The following is a 17,841-nucleotide window of genomic DNA, read 5'->3' as shown; positions in this document are numbered from 1 at the left end:
CTAGATGCTGCCTGGATGAGAGAGTATTAGGTATAGCGAGAGTTTGGACAGACAGGTTAGAAATATATAAACTTATGAGAGGCACAGATAAGGCAGACAGAGTCTTTTACCCAGGGTGGAAATGTGAAATACCTGGGGACGTGCATTTAAGGTGAGAGGGGAAAGTTTAAAGAAGATGTGTGGGGCAAGTTTTTATTACACAGAGAGTAGCGGGTGCCTGGAACGCACTGCCGGGGTGGTGGTGAAAGCAGATACGTCAGTAATGTTTAGGAAGCACTTAAACAGACACGTGAACCATGATGACATTCTAATTAATCCCATCTGCCTGCACAAAGTCACGTGCATTCAGGTGGGATTAATTAGATTGGCATCATGGTCAGTACAGACACAGTGGGCTGAAGGGCCTGTTCCTGTGTTGTACTGTTCTGTTTTACAAAACACTAGCAAGACTACATTATGTCTTAGAGTCATACAGCACGGAAACAGGCCCTTCAGCCCAACTGCTTCATGCAGACCAAGATGCCCATCCAAGCTAGTCCCGTTTGCCCACATTTGGCTCATAACCTTCTAAACCTTTCCTGTCCATGTTCTTGTCCTAGTGCCTTTTAAACATTGTTAATGTACCTGCCTCACCCACTTCCGCTGGCAGCTCGTTCCATATACGGACCACCCTCTGTGTGAAAAAGTTGCCCCTCAAGTTCCCTTTCACCTTAAACCTGTGCCCAACCCTGGGAAACACACTGAGTGCATTCACCCTGTCTCTGCCCCTCATGATTTTATACACCTCTATAAGATCACCTCTCAGTCTCCTATGGTCTATGAAATGAAGACCTAGCCTGTCCAACCTCTCCCTATAACTCAGTCCCTCAAGATCTGGCAACATCCTCGTAAATCTTTTCTGCACTCTTTCCAGTTTAGTAACATCTTTCCTATAGCAGGGTGACCAAAACCGAACACACTACTCCAAGTGTGGCCTCACCAGTGTCCTGTACAACTGCACCGAGACCTCCCAACTGTTATACTCAGTGGAGAAACAAAGGACTGCAGATGCTGGAATCTAGATGAAAAACACGATGATGCTGGAGGAACTCAGCAGGCCAGGCAGCATCAGTGGAGAAAAGCAGGCGGTCAACGTTTTGGGTCAGGACCCTTCTTCAGGACTTCTTTATACTCAGTGCCCTGCCTGATGAAGGCCAAGATGTTGCCTGGATTGGAGCATCATAGTTATAAGACTGGTTAGGCTGGGTGGATATCCCCTGGAGGGCAGGAGGCTGAGGGGTGACCTGATAGAGGTGCACAAAATTGAGGAGGATAAAGAGGTTAGATAGTAAGAACCTTTTTCCTATGGTGGGGGTGTTGAAAGCAAGAGGAGATAGGTTTAAGGTGGGAGGAAGGAGGTGTGGAGGGGATCCGAGGGATAATTTTTCATGCAGAGGCTGGTCAGAACCTGGAACGCACTGCCTGAGGGGGTGGGGGAGGCAGAGGCTCTGACAACGTTGGAGAAGTATCCAGACGAGCCCCTGAATCACCAGGGCAGAGAAGGACACGGACCAAGTGCTGGTGAACGGGATCGGTGCAGATGAGTACCAAGGGTGGCGTAGACGTGTTGGGCCGAAGGGCCTTCTTCTGTGCCGTATGACTCTGTAGCAGTAGAGTCATGGATGATGGCTGTTCCTGTGACTGGAGGACTGTGACCTGTGAGGTTCCACAGGGCTCAGTACTTGGTCCGTTGCCTTTCTGTAATGTACCGTGGTGACTTAGACCAATGTAGGGGCAGGAGATTGTGGATGATGCAAGGCTTGGCTGTGTGGGTGGCAGTGAGAGGAGAGCTTTGGGCCTCAGGAGAGGATCGACCGTCTGGTCAGCTGGACGGAAAGCAGCAAATGAACAGTACACTGTTAATGGCAGGATCCTTAAAGCGACGTACAGAGGGATCTTGGGGTCCAAGCCCATAGCTCCCTGAAAGTGTCCGCACAGGTTGATAGGGCGGTAAAGAAGGCGTACAGCATGCTTGCCTTTATTAGTTGAGGTATTGAGTTCAAGAGTCGGGAGGGTCTGTTGCAGCTTTATAAAACTCTGGTCTGGCCGCATCTGGAGTTTAATTCTGGTCGCCTCATTGTAGGAAGGATGCGGAGACTTTGGAGAGGGTGCAGAAGAGGGTCACCAGGGTGCTGCCTGGATTGGAGGGCATGTGCTATAAGGAGAGGTTGGACAACTTGGGTTTGTTTTCCCTGGAGCAGTGGAGGCTGAGGGGAGACCTGACAGAGGTTTATAAGATTATGAGAGGCACAGATAGAGTAGACAGCCGGGATCTTTTCCCCAGGGTGGAAATGTCTAATACCAGAAGGCATGCATTTACGGTGAGAGGGGGAAAGTTCAAAGGAGATGTGCAGGGCAAGTTTTTTTTTAACAGTGAGTGGTGGGTGCCTGGAATGTGCTGCCGGGGTGGGCGTGGGGGCAAGTACGAAAGAGGCATTTTAGAGCGGAGAAGGGAGGGATGTGGACATTGTGTGGGCAGAAGGGATTAGTTTCGTTTGGCATTTAATTATCAGTTTAATTAGTTCAGCACAACACTGTGGGCCGAAGGGCCTGTTCCTGTGCTGAACTGTTCTGTGTTCTACGTTCTAACTTGGAAGTGTGTGAGCTGATGTAGTTGGGGAGGTGGGACAGGGCGAGGGAATGCACCTTCTGCACCTTTCTCCAAGACCTTGTCGTTGTTCCCCTCTCCCGTTCCACCTGCACCGTTACCTGTTTGTTGCCTTCCCAACAAACGCTGCGCTCCACTGCCGGCGTTACACCCCGTCCGCCCCAGACCAGCCCACTCCCTGCACTGCCTCTCCCTCCTAATCAATGTGTGTCTGAGCTTAATGTCATCTGCAAATGTTCAGCTCACTAATTCACCTCCCCTTTGGTGGAAAACTCCTCGCTGGCTTGAAAGTCAGAGGCAGTAAATAATGTTGTTAAAAGTTGCAGAATTTATGATGCTTTAAATGGGTATTTGTAGAAAGCTCTTTGGTTACCAAGCCTCCTGGCCAACATAAACCACAAGCAGTTTCAACACCAATCAAATGTCCAACTGTTCCATTTTCGGCAGAGATGTTTTTCCAAGCTGGAAATGCCGTTATAACAATCAGCTGACAACTCTTCAGCAGATGTGCAGACTGTTAGTTAATGAGAGTTTTGGAAGCCATCTGAGTTCATGATATATCTATTGTTGCTCGAAGTGGCCAGAGTCCTGTTCAAATTCTTCCAATGAGTGTTACTTCTGCAGAGAGAGGGCCATGTTACCTGGGAGTGTCCTCTCGCTGCGAGACTACACAGTGTAGCCACGCTGCAGAAGGAGCTCCCCAATACCACGGCAGTCTCTCGCCTCCTCCGCAGTTACGGTGGTGACAGTGGTGCAGTGGGTGAGCCGCTGCCTCGCAGCGCCGGAGACCCGGGTTCGATCCCGAACTCCGGCGCTGTCTGTGTGGAGTTCGCACGTTCTCCTTGTGACTGCCTGGGTTTCCCCCAGGTGCTCCGGTTTCCTCCCACATCCCGAGGTGCTATAAATTGCCCCCAGTGTGTGGGTGAGGGGTAGAATGTGGGGGGAATTGATGGGAATGTGTGGAGAATAAAATGGGATTGGTGTAAATGGATGTTTGATGGTCAGCACGGACTCGGTGGGCCGAAGGATCTGTTCCCATGCTCTATCTCTCTGGGACTCAACTCACACCCACCCCATTACAGGAGGGATGTGGAGGCTTTGGAGAGGGTGCAGAAGAGGTTCACCAGGATGCTGCCTGGATTAGAGGGCATGAGCTACAAGGAGAGGTTGGACAAACTTGGGTTGTTCTCTCTGGAGAATCAGAGGCTGAGGGGAGATCTGACAGAGGTTTATAAAAGTATGAGAGGCGTACTGTAGATAGGGTAGGCAATCAGAGTGTCTATCCCAGGGTGGAAATGTTAAATGCATTTAAGGTGCGAGGGGGAAAGTTTAAAGGAGATGTGTGGGGAATTTTTTTTTTACACAGTGAGCGGTGGGTGCCTGGAACGGGCTGCCAGGGGTGGTGCTGGAGGCAGATACAATAGTGGTGTTTATGAGGCTTTTAGATGGACAGATGAATGTGCAGGGAATGAGGAATGTGGATCACGTGCGGGCAGAAGGGATGTAGTTGAATTTGGCATCGTGCTCAGCCTAAGGGCCTGTTGCTGTGTTGTACTGTTCTGTGATCTCCCCTCACCCGATCCCTCTCCCCTGTTACTGAACAAACCCTGCATCTTTCTTTCTCGGCACCTCCATCGGACCTGTCCAACTTGGCAGACATTGCCACGACTGGACAAAGAAGCTAAGGGTAGAATTGAACGGATACAGGAGGAGCCGGGCACAGATTGTGGTGGCCAGGAGGAGATACGGCCAGCGGCTCACTTACACTACACGTGTTCACAACCACGTGAGCAACGGTGGGTTGGGGAGGTGCTTATGATGCGTGACAGAGGAGTTTCACAGGGGACAGTCCTCTGGCTGAGTCTACAACTAGGGGTCACAGTCTCAGAGTAAGGGGTTGACTGTTCAGTCAGAGATGGAGAGAAGATTCTTCACAGAGCGATCTTTGGAATTCCCTCCCCCAGGAGGCTCAGAGACTCGGGACTGAGGTGGTAGATGTTTGGATATTAAAGGAATCAGGGGATAGTGCAGAAAAGTGTCACGTGTAAAAGGACAGCCATACGGACCATTGTACCTCGCAACACTCCACCCGTTCACCAACATTAGGTCTGTACTTGTCTAGATTCTCCATCAATGTTGTGAGGGTCTCTGCTTCCACCGTCCCATCAGGCAGTGTGTTCCAGATTCCAACCCCTCTCTGGGGGAAAACCTTGCCCTCACATCCCCTCTATTCCAGCCGCTGTCTGTAAGGAGTTTGTACTTTCTCCCTGTGTCTGTGTGGGTTTCCTCCGGGTGCTCCGGTTTCCCCCCACACTCCAAAGACGTGCGGGTTAGGAAGTTGTGGGCATGCTATGTTGGCGCCGGAAGCGTGGCGACACTTGTGGGTTGCCCCCAGAACACTGCACAAAAGATTCATTTCACTGTGTGTTTCGATGTACATGTGACTAATAAAGATATCTTATCTTATCTCCTTATATCCCTGCCCTCTTGTTTTAGGCACCGCCAACATGGGAAAAAGATTCTCACTAGCTGCCTATCTCTACCTCTCATAATCTAATATGCCTCTATCAGCTTTCCCTACTCCAGGAAAAACACAGCCTCTCCTTATAAGTGAGGTACTCCAATCCGGGCAACACCCTGGTGAACTCAACAACATCAGCAGAGCTGCTCTCCAATGGTCAACACTTCAGGTCCCTGGGCACCCATCCTCACCCAGCAACCTCCCCTGGTCCCTCCACACTGATCTGGTGGTCACATCAGTGTACATACTTTCTTAGGCATCTGAGAAGTCTTGGCTTATCCGCGAGGATTCTCCTGAACTTCTACAGATGCGCGAAAGAAATTGGTGAATTGGTTTATTATTGTCACATGTACCAAGGTACAGTGAAAAACTTGTCTTGCATACCGTCCATACAGATCGATTCATTACAAGGAGGTAGTACAAGGGAAAACAGAATGTAGAATAGTGTTACAGTTACAGAGAAAGTGCAGTGCAGGCAGACAATAAGGTGCAAGGCCATAACGAGGTAGATTGTGAGGTCAAGAGTCCATCTTATCGTACTAGGGGACCGTCCAATAGTCTTATAACAGCGGGATAGAAGCTGTCCTTGAACGTGGTGGTACGTGCTTTCAGGCTTTTGTATCTTCTGCCAGTTGGGAGAAGAGAGAATGTCCGGGGTGGGTGGGGTCTTTGATTATGTTGGTTGCTTTACTGAGGCAGTGGGAAGTGTCCTGACGGGTTACATCCCAGCCCTGGTACAGCAGCTGCTCTGCTCTGGACTGACGGAACCTGCAGAGAGCGGTAAACACTGCCCAGTCCGTCACCAGCTCCTCACTTCCTTCCCTCCAGTCCACTTTCACCATGTGTTGCTTCAAGAACCTAACCGCATCGTCAGGGATGCCTGCCACCCCGGCTGTTCCCTTTTCTCTCCTCTCCCTTCTGGGAGAAGATACAGGAGCTTGAAAGCCCCGACGTCCCCAGACTCAGGAACAGCTTCTTCCCCACTGCCGATAGACTCCTGAACCAGTCCCCTCTCTCACACTCCCTCCTGGTGGTGCTGCCACCTTCTCGGACCTCTGTATTAAAAATGTTCAAAGCCTTTGCTTCCACCACCCCGTGTGGAACTGTGAACTCAGAGGAAAAATGTTTCAGCTCTGTCTTAAGTGAGTTGGGTCCTTATTCTGAAGCATCAACACCAAGTTCTTTCCTTCTACTGTCCAACCTCCCCTTAAATGCACCCATGACCAGCCACTCCCGTGAGACTCTCAACTCTCTTTGGGTGAAGAAGCCTCTTCCAAGTTCCCTGTTGGATTTCTTCTGCTCCCTCTGACATTGACAGCCCCTGTTGTTCTGTTCCCCACAGTGGAAACATCCTCTCTGTAGGCTTTCCATCAAAACCCTCATCAGTTTGAAGACTTCGCGCAGATCAAGCCTTCTTTACTAAGGAGAATGCAGTGGTGAAGAAGGCATTTGGCACGCTGGCCTTCATCAGTCAAGGAATTGAGTGTAGGAGTCGGGACGTTATGTTGCAGTCGTACGAGACGTTGGTGAGGCCGCACTTGGAGTACTGTCTACTTGGTCACCCTGTTATAGGAAAGACGTGGCTAAACTGGAAAGAGTGCAGAGGAGGTATACCGAGGACATTGCCAGGACTTGGGGGACTGAGTTATGGAGAGAGATTGGCCAGGCTGGGACTTTTTTCCTTGGAGCGTAAGAGACTGAGGGGTGACCTGATAGAGGTGTATAAAATCATGAGGGCCACGGATAGGGTGAATGCACATAGCTTTTTCCCCAGGGCTGGGTAATCACGAACTAGAGGGCATAGGTTTAAGGTGAGAGGCGGGAGATTTAATAGGAACCTGAAAGGCAACTTTTTCACACAGAGAGCGGTCCATATTTGGAACGAGCTGCCAGAGGAAGTGGTAGAGGCAGGTACATTAACAACATTTAAGAGACATTTGGACAGGTCCATGGACTGGAAAGATTTAGAGGGACATGGGTCAAACACGGGCAAATGGGAGTAGCTTGGATGGGCACCATGGCTGGTGGACCGGTTGGGCCAAAGGGCCTGTTTCTGTGCTGTATGACTCTGTGACTCTAAATGAGACCCATTCGTTTACCCTTTCTTAATATAATACCTTTGCATTTCTAGTATAATCCTTGTAAATCTTCTCTGCAGTCTCTCCAGTGTCCCGACATCCTCTTTGTAACATGGTGGCCAGAACTGCACTATTCTGGTCCAATCTCACCTTTGTTTTGAACATTGACCCAAGGGACGTGGGCTTCACAGGCTGAGCCAGCAGTCAGTTGCCCGCCCCTAGTTGCCCTTGAGAAGGTGGTGGTGAGCTGCCTTCTTGAACTGCTGCAGTCCCTGAGGTGTGGGTGTACCCACAGAAGTGTTAGGGAGGGAGTTCCAGGACTTTGACCCGGTGACAGTGAAGGAACGGCGAGATATTTCCCAGTCAGGATGGTGTGTGGCTTGGACGGGGTGGTGCTCCCCAGGTTTTTGTCACCCTTGTCCTTCTAGCTGGGAGAGGTGGTGGGTTTGGAAGGTGCTGTCTGAGGAGTCTTGGTGAGTTGCTGCAGTCTGTCCTGTAGTCAGTACCAACAGACCCTTCGGCCCAACTGGTCCATGCCGACCAAGATTCCCATCCAAGCTAGTCCCATTTGCTCACGTTTGGTCCATATACCTCTAACTCTCTATCCCTCTTTCCAGCAAGCAATTCTTTCTGAAACTGCAGACGCTGTAAATCTAATGTTAAAAAACTTGCTAGAAACTCTCAGCGGGTCAGGCAGCATCTGCAGGGAGAGAAACAGTCAACACTTCGGGTCTGGGATCTTTTTGATATTCATTTACTGTTGAATTCACTGCCACTTCTGAAGAGTCTTTGACCTGAAACATTAACTCTGCTTCTCTCTCCACAGACGCTGCCTGACCTGCTGAGTGTTTCCGGCGTTTTCTGATTTTGCTTCAGATTTCCAGCATCTGCAGATCTTTGATTTTTCCCCTTACACTAAGTCGACTCTCTCTGTTCATGCCCCCAAAAAATCAGTAAGTTGGTCAAGCAGGACTTTTGCTTTTGAAATCTCTGCTATCTCTTCATAGAAAACATAGAAAACCTACAGCACAATTCAGACCCTTCGGGCCACAAAGCTGCGCCAAACATGTCCCTACCTTAGAAATTACTAGGCTTACCCATAGCCCTCTATTTTTCTAAGCTCCATGTACCCATCCAGAAGTCTCTTAAAAGACCCTATCGTATCTGCCTCCACCACCGTTGCCGGCAGCCCGTTCCACACACTCACCACTCTCTGAGTAAAAAACTTACCCCTGACATCTCCTCTGTACCTACTCCCCAGCACCTTAAACCTGTGTCCTCTTGTGGCCACCATTTCAGCCCTGCGGAAAAGCCTCTATCTACCCGATCAATGCCTCTCATCATCTTATACACCTCTGTCAGGTCCCCCCTCATCCTCCGTCGCTACAAGGAGAAAAGGCTGAGTTCACTCAACCTGTTTTCATAAGGCATGCTCCCCAATCCAGGCAGCATCCTTGTAAATCCCCTCTGCACCCTCTCTATGGCTTCCACATCCTTCCTGTAGTGAGGCGACCAGAACTGAGCACAGTACAAGTGGGGTCTGACCAGGGTCCTATACAGTTGCAACGTCTTCATTATGACACTTGTTTTCATCCAGCTGTATTGTGTCTCCTTCAGTCAGACACCCGCAGTAGTTCTTGCCAGCCCACGTCTATAACACCCTGAACATGAAGCATTCATCTGCAGCTCAAAACAGAGGTCTCTTAAATTGGGGGGAGGGGGGGGTGGTTCACATCAGCTATCAACCAGACCTCAGCAATGTCATTTAAAGACACAGTAAGCTACAGCACAGGGACCGCGTGCTGGCACCTTTACCTTCTACGCAGGTTAAGGAGGTTCGGCTTGTCACCGAACACTCTAACAAACTTCTACAGATGTTCTGTTGGAAGTGTCCTGACTGGTTGCATCATGGTCTGGGATGGCAATTCGAATGCGCAGGTTAAGAAGCTGCAGAGAGTCGTGGACTCAGCCCAATACATCACGGGCACATCCCTCCCCGCCATCGGGAGTATCTACAGGAGGTGCTGCCTCAAGAAGGCAACGTCCGTCATCAGAGGTTCCCACCATCCGGGGCTGTGCCACCTTCTCACAGCTCCCATCGGGCAGGAGGTACAGAAGCCTGAAGTCCCACACCACCAGGTTCAGGAACAGCTACTTCCCTTCAACCATTCGGTTCTTGAACCAACCGGCACAACCCTGATCACTACAGTTTAGCAACACTGGGACCACTCAAACTAAAATGTTTTTTTTGTTCTAATTGTGTTCTTTCTTGTAAAAATTGTGTTTAATTTATGTTTTTCTTGTGAATGCTGCTTATATGATGCTCTGTGCCTGTGATGCTGCTGCAAGTAAGTTTTTCATTGTACCTGTGCACATCTGACAGTAAAGTCGACTTTGACTCTGAAGCAGGCCCTTCAGCCCATCAAGTCTGTGCTAACCACCAACCACCCACTGACACTCATCCTACATTAATCCCACAATCCCATCAACTCCCTGATTCTACCCCCACCCACAATTTACAGAGGCCAATTAACCCACCGACCCGAACATCTTTGTGATGTGGGAGGAAACGGGAGCGCCCGGGGGAAACCCACACGGTGACAGGGAGAACGTGCAGACTCCACACAGACAGCGCCAGAGGTCGGGATCGAACCCAGGTCACTGGCGCTGTGAGGTGAGTCTCTACCCTGTCGCCTGGTTAGATTTCAGCGAACAAGTTATTAAGTACAAGCAAGTGATGCCTTTGTTACATATCCCCGAGATTCCTTTACAATGTATGGATCCAATCCATTTGGCCCAACGTCTTATCCTGAATTTCATTAGTTTCTTAATGAGTCCCCCTTGTCTATTGTGAAAGCACTTAACTAATTAGTTATCTCATTATGTAATGTCTGCTTCCCATCCTCTCTTCCCGGTAAATACCAAAGCACAACAATGATTTAACAAGATAATACTTCTGCCCATCATTATATTTAGTCAGAGAACATTTGCCATGCCCAAGACTGTTCAGCCCACACTGTCTGTGTTGGTCAGGGAAGAGCTCCCCAGCCTAAACACACCGTCCAACGCTGGGCTCGTGGCCCTGCAGATCACAGCTCTTCACGTACACACCCAGGTACTGGTTAAATGTGGTGAGGGTTTCTCAGGCAGAGAGTTCCAGACCCCACCACCCTCTGAGGCGAACTGCTTCCTCCTCTCCCCTTCCACCATTAAGACATAGGAGCAGAATTAGGCCATTCGGCCCATCGAGTCTGCTCTGCCATTCGATCATGGCTGATCTATTTTTTCCTCTCAACCTCATTGTCCTGCCTTCTCCCCATAACCTGTGATACCCTCACTAATCAAGAACCTATCAACCTCCACTTAAATACACCCAATGACCTGGCCTCACAGCCGTCTGTGGCAATGAATTCCACAGGTTCACCACCCTCTGGCTAAAGAAATACCTCCTCACCTCAGTTCTAAATGGACGTCCTTCTATTCTGAGGCTGTGCCCTCTGGTTCTAGACTCTCCCACTGATGGAAACATCCTCTCCAGGTCCGCTCTATCCGGGCCTTGCAATATCTGGCAGCTCGTTCCACACACCCACCACCCTCTGTGTGAATAAGTTGCCTCTCAGATCCCTCTCAAATCTTTCCCCTCTCACCTTAAACCTGTGCCCTCTAGTTTTAGACTCCCCTACCCTGAGGAAAACACCGTGACTGTCCACCTTATCCATGCCTCTCATGGTTTTGAAACCCTCTAAAAGGCCACCCCTCAAGCCTCCTTTGCTCCAGGGAAAACAGTCCCGGCCTGTCCAGTTCCTCTTGATAACTCAAGCCCTCCGGTCCCAGTAACATCCTCATGAATCTTTCCTGCACCTTTTCTGGCTTAATCACATCCTTCGTCTAGCTGGGAGACCGGAACTGCGCGCAATACTCCAAGCGCGGTCTCACCGACGTGAGCAAGGAGGTTATGCTGGGACTGTACACAGCACTAGTTGGACAGTACACTGGAGCGGTGTATGGTCTCCACATCCCACAAGAGATGTGATTTCACAGCAGAGAGTGACTAATGAGGATGTTTCCAGGACTGGAAAATTGGAGAAGCTGGGATGTGTTTTCTGGAATGGAGGTGGCTGTGATAGGAAGTGGTAGAGGCGGGTACAATTACATTTAAAGGGCACTTGGACAGGTCTGTGGATAGGAAAGGTTTGGAGGGATATGGACCAAACGTGGGCAAATGGGACTGGCTTAGAAAGGAATCTTGGTCGGCATGGACCAGTTGGGCAAAAGGCCCTGTTTCCGTGCTGTGTGACTCTCGGACTTGACGTATTCCATACTCGTGCTCTTGCACGAGCCTCCGGTCCGATTCCATCCCGAGCTTCTTCCGGCCAATGAGTTTGTAAACTACTTCAGTGTGGCCTTTTCCACTGAAATTTACTTCCAGAGTTTTCACCCCTCCATATCCCTTCAGCTTCTCTCATACCACGGACTCGGTGGATATTTGGATGCTCAGGGGAGGTGAGGGCAGGGTCAGTGTAGGAAAGGGGTGCTGAGGTCAAAGATCAGCCACGATTTCCCCGAGGGGTCGAATCCCCTCCTCCTGTTTCCAACATCACATTCTTAATGGTTTTCACCTGCCTTTATACATTTACTGCTGCCTAATTTTCTTTTCAGGCTGATTACTCCTTCTTCGCTCTTCACCACCACTGCATTTTTCTCCAGCTTATTCATCCCTGGGGTCTGGATGTGCCTGCCGACGCCAGCGTTTATTGCCTGTCCGCAGTTGCCCCAGTAAGGAATCAACCGCACGGGTGGCAACTTCCGTTGACCACTCTGCGCTCTCCCCCACTTTGTTTCTTCCCGCTTATCCCACCGGTCCCCATCACCCCTTCCTTTTCCCCTCCTCCTGCCCAGCACCCGCACACACCTCCCACCTCCCTCCCTCCCTCTACTCCATGGTCCACTGTCCTCTCCTATCAGATTCCATCTTCTTCAGCCCTTTCTCACGTCCACCTATCACCTCCCAGCTTCTGACATCATCCCCACTCTCCCCCCGTCCCTCATCTGGATCCATCTCTCACCCGCCAGCTCCTGCTCCACCCCTCCCCCCACCTTTTATACTGCCCTCCTCCCCTCTTTCTTTACGGTCCTGATGAAGGGTCTCGACCCGAAACGTCAACTGTCCATTTCCCTCCACGGACGCTGCCCGTTTCCCAACAGATCTGGCTCACCAATCCGGTAGTTCCATGGTTAATCTCACTCAGACTGGCTTTACCTTGAATTCCAGGTTTATTTATTAAGGTGGATTCAAATCCCACAGATGCCGGGGGCGGGATTCGAACTGCCGTCCCTGGATCAGTGGTCCAGATCTCCAGCTGCACGTCTGGCGACAACCGTCGCCCTATCACTGAGCTGATCAAGTCTGTCACTGCCAGTACATCGCAGAACCTCATTCCACCATCAGATCCATGAAACACCTCACGCTCGCAATGGACCACGGCCAACTCCCAGTTACAAACCGTGCAATTGTATCCTCAGGTAGTATTCTCATCCAATGAAGTAAATGGAGGCCATTTGGCCCATCGACTGTATGCCAGCTCTCAGAGCAATCCAGTCAATCCCATTCTCCACGTCCCCCTCGCACACTCCCTTTTGACTTTTTTTCCCATCAACATTTCACATTAGGGGGGCAATTTACAGTGGCCAATTAACCCACCGACCCCGCACGTCGTTGGGATGTGGGAGGAAACCGGAGCATATTCATAACCAGAGATATTAGAGCAGGATAAAATGTCGGCACAACATTGTGGACCGAAGGGCCTGTACTGTGCTGCAGTGTTCTGTGTTCTATGTTCACCCGGAGGAAACCCACGTGGTCACAGGGAGAACGTGCAAACTCCACACACAGACAGTGCCAGAGGTCGGGATAGAACTGGGATCTCTGGAGCTGAGGGACAACAGTACCACCTGCTGCACCATGCGCCACATGTTCATTCTCCAGGCTGCTCGCTGATCGGGCAGTGTCCCAGTCTCTGCTCCCACCACAGCCATCCTGCCCCATCTATAGTTCGACTACTGTTTATTGACTCCGCCTTCAATGCTGTAGTTCCAAGCAAACTCATCTCCAGACTCTGAGACCTGGGACTCAACACCTCCCTCTGCAACTGGATCCTTGACTTCCTGACCAACAGACCGCAATCAGTAAGGATAGGCAGCAACACCTCCGGCACGATTATTCTCAACACTGGTGCCCCACAAGGATGTGTCCTCAGCCCTCTACTCCCTCTACCTCGGTACATGTAACAATAATAAACCAATGTACCAATTTAAAGTGAGAAACTAATGGCTGTTGCTGGACCAGCATCCAGAGTTCTGGAGCACTGACCCAGAGGCGCCAGTTCGAATCCCACTCCAGCATCTCAATAAATTCATCCTATTAAATAAATCTGGAATTTAAAATAAAGGCAGTCTGAGTGAGATTAATTACGGAACTATCATGACTGTGTGGTCAGTTTTTGCTCTAACTCCATCTACAAGTTTGCAGATGACCCCACCATAGTAGGTCGTATCTGAGATAACGATGAGTCGGAGTACAGGAAGGAGATAGAGAGCTTAGTAGAATGGTGTCACGACAACAACCTTTCCCTCAATGTCAGCAAAACAAAAGAGCTGGTCATTGACTTCAGGAAAGGGGGCGGTGTACATGCACCTGTCAACATCAATAGTGCTGAGGTCGAGAGGGTTGAGAGCTTCAAGTTCCTGGGAGTGAACATCACCAACAGCTTGTCCTGGTCCAACCACGTAGACACCACAGCCAAGAAAGCTCACCAGCGCCTCTACTTCCTCAGGATGCTAAAGAAATTTGGTATGTTCCCATCGACCCTCACTAATTTTTATCGATGCACCATAGAAAGCATCCTATCCAGGTGCATCACAGCTTGGTACGGCAACTGCTCTGCCCAGGACCGCAAGAAACTGAAGAGAGTTGTGGACACAGCCCAGTGCATCATGGAAACCAGCCTCCCCTCCTTGGACTCTGTCTACACTTCCCGCTGCCTTGGTAAAGCAGCCAACATAATCAAAGACCCCACCCACCCAGACATTCTCTCTTCTCTCCCCTCTGATCAGGGAGAAGATACAAAAGCCTGAAAGCACGTACCACCAGGCTCGAGGACAGCTTCTATCCTGCTGTTATAAGACTATTGAACGGTTCCCTAGTACGATAAGGTGGACTCTTGACCTCACAATCTACCTCGTTATGACCTTGCACCTTATTGTCTGCCTGCACTGCACTTTCTCTGTAACTGTAACACTTTATTCTGCATTCTGTTATTTTCCCTTGTACTACCTCAACGCACTGATGTGATGAAATGATCTGTATGGATTGCATGCAGAGCAAAGTTTTTCACTGCACCTTGGTACACGTGACAACAATAAACTGATTTACCAACTTAAAGTGAGAAACTAATGGCTGTTGCTGGACCAGCATCCAGAGTTCTGGAGCACTTGACCCAGAGACGCGAGTTTGAATCCCACTCCAGCATCTTAATAAATTCACCCTATTAAATAAATCTGGAATTTAAAATACAGGCAGTCTGAGTGAGATTAATCACAGAACTATCATATTGTTGGAAAATCCCAACTGGTTCATCAACATCCCTCGGGAGACGGTGTGAAGAGAGCAACTACACTCCTCCCCGCTCTGGATTATAAGTGACTCCAGACCCATCGATGTGGTCGACTCTTTTACTTTCTCTCCAGTACGGGCTAATTGGGGACAGACTGTAAATGCTGGCATTGGCAGACACATTCAGATCCCTTGAATAAACAAATTAAAGCTAAATGCAGTCATGATGAACTTAGAGAAGTAAAGGATGAATAATAAGGCTGAAAAGAAAATTGGGCAGCAATAAATTTATAAATTAATAAGTACATTTGTGTTCTCTGCCAGATGAAATTAATGAAGTCGTGGGCTGATAAATTGGGAAGTGGGCAGCGAAGATTTATAAATTAATAAAGGACTTGGGCTCTGATAAAACACTCTTATAAATTTATAAATTTAAAAATACTTCAGTGGCACTGAAAAATGGGAGAGATGAAACCATAAAACAATAAAGTTAGAAAGTCAGTATTGATTAAAGAAACATTACTAAGGCAGGAAAGAATGCAGAATTGGAGACAGAAAGGGTGCAGTAAATGAACTGGTGGTGCGACATGGGAATGATGAAGAGCCCATTTTCTCTGCTGGAATTACATCTACTCCGAATCCTTCCCAACCACCTACCTGTCATCTCCTTCCCTTCAGCGCCACGGTCTGTGGGCCCCACACCCGTCACCTCAGAACCCGTGGACAGGTCATCCTCGATCCCAACAGACTACTTGAGGATTACGGATTGGGTCGGGATGGGAACCTTCTCCCTCCCCTACGTTGGAATTTAGTTCATCTCACATCCTGAAGCATTGGGAAGATGTCAGTAAACGGGAAAAAGAGCAGAAAAGGTTTACAAGGATGCTGCCAGGACTTGAGGGATTGAGTTATAGGGAGAGGTTGGACAGGCTGGGACTTTATTCCTTAGAGTGTAGGAGACTGACAGCTGATCTTATAGAGCTGTATAAAATCCTGTGGGGCATACATAGGGTGAATGCACACAGTCTTTTCCCAGGGTTGGGGAATCAAGAACTAGAGGGCACAGGTTTAAGGTGAGAGGGGAGAGATTTAAAAGGAACATGAGGGGCAACTTTTTTTTTACACAGAGGGTGGTGTCCATGTGGAACGAGCTGCCAGAGGAAGGTACAATAACAACTTTTAAAAGACATTTGGACAGGTACATGGATTGGAAAGGTTTAGAAGGTTATGGGCCAAACACTGGCAAAGGGGACTCGCTTGGATGGGGAATCTTAGTGGGCACGGGCCAGTTGGGCGAAGGGCCTGTTTCCGTGCTGTATGACTCCGTGACTCTATCAATGAAGGATAATGAATGTACAATATATCTGCCCATGAATCGGCATTGAAGAACAATTAGTAAATGAGTCGGGCATAAGTGAAGTGTTTTATTTTGTTATGAGAGGGATCTTTCAGCACAGATGAACGGTAGGGACCTAATTTATAAATGACAGCTTCAAATTGGACTGAAGATTGAGTGAGAGAATAAATCAGGCAATGAAGTGGCAGAAATGTGAAGTGCGGATTGGGGCTGATCATTGCGGTCAGGAGGGGGCGTGGAAGCAGAGGGACATTGGAGAGGGGCGATTCTCTCCAAAGGGGAGGTCAAGGGTCGGTACAAGGCTCAGTCACTCTCCCCCAGGGTGGGCAAGTGGGGGAGCGACGCGTTCGCACTCAGTCGGCTGAGCTAAAGACGAGCTGCTGGAGGGACTCAGTGGGTCAGGCAGCATCTGTGGAGGGAGGTGTACAGTCGACGTTTCGGGTGGGGACCCGGCTGGTTTTAGCTGTTGATGCAGAGCCGGCAGGCCAGGGTCCATCAACCGTCTCCATTCCCCTCTCCCCCTCTCCCCCTCTGAAGGGCCTGTACTGTGCTGTAGTGTTCTATGTATTGCTTTCCATTCTCTCCATTAAAACAGCACAGGTGAAGGGTCTCGACCCGAAATGTTGACTGTCCATCTCCCTCCACAGATGCTGCCTGACCTGCTGAGTCCCTCCGGCACCTTGTGTGTTGCTGAAGACTCCATCTACCTTAAAAAGATTCAAAGACTCTGCTTCCACCAACCTTGCAGGAAGAGTTTGAAAGACTCACCACCCTCTGAATGAGAAAAAACATCACCTCATCTTTGTCTTCTTATATTGTTAAACCTGACCCCAAGTTCCAGATTCTCTACAAGAAGAAGCACATCTCCAGATCTCTCAAGATTTAAAACCATCACTAAACCGTTAGAATCACTAGTAAGACAAGCTTTACAATTACTGATTCATTTAATTCCCAATTACCCTGGTGGGATTTGATCTCCTGGTCACGTGTCTGAGATACTTTAACCATGCAGTTGACTGCAGGGGTGGAGACAAACTTTCCGGTGCCCGTGGTGACAGAGGAGGGGATGTTGTCAGTGAAGGCAAGTGAGGATGGTCATTGATGTAGAGGGTCAGGATACAGATCAGTTACAGTAATGGGCAGAGAAATGGCAGGTGGAGCTTAATCTGGGCAAGAGTGAGCTGTTGCACTTCAGGAGGTCAAATGTAAGGGGAAAGTGTACTGTCAGTGGCAGGACCCTTAGGAGCATTGATGCACAGAGGGGTCTAGAGGTGCAAGCCCATAGCCTCCTGAAAGTGGCCACACAAGTAGACAGGGTGGTAAAGAAGGCGTACGACATGCTTGCCTTCATAGGTCGGGGTGTTGAGTGTAAAAGTCAGGAAGTCATGTTGCAGCTTTGGTCAGGCCGCACTTGGAGTATTGTGTGCTGTTCTGGTCGCCCCATTACAGGAAGGATGTGGAGGCTTTGGAGAGGGTGCAGAAGAGGTTCACCAGGATGCTGCCTGGATTAGAGAGTATGAGCTATAAGGAGAGGTTGGACAGACTTGGGTTGTTTTCTCTGGAGCGCTGGAGGCTGAGGGGAGACCTGATAGAAGTTTATAAAATTATGAGGCAGAGATAGGGTTG

General features: G+C 49.4%; 1 protein-coding gene across 7 annotated transcripts in view; it reads right to left on the bottom strand.

Annotated features, from left to right (window-relative positions):
* esr2a (estrogen receptor 2a) overlaps nucleotides 1-17,841 on the bottom strand; it is a 178,041-nt gene that overhangs the window by 19,529 nt on the left and 140,671 nt on the right. The gene's annotated exons all lie outside the window — the stretch shown is intronic.

Source organism: Pristis pectinata, chromosome 1, assembly GCF_009764475.1.
Source record: "Pristis pectinata isolate sPriPec2 chromosome 1, sPriPec2.1.pri, whole genome shotgun sequence".
In the NCBI taxonomy this organism is placed as follows: Eukaryota; Metazoa; Chordata; class Chondrichthyes; order Rhinopristiformes; family Pristidae; genus Pristis; species Pristis pectinata.
This window is presented reverse-complemented; position numbering and strand designations above follow the sequence as displayed.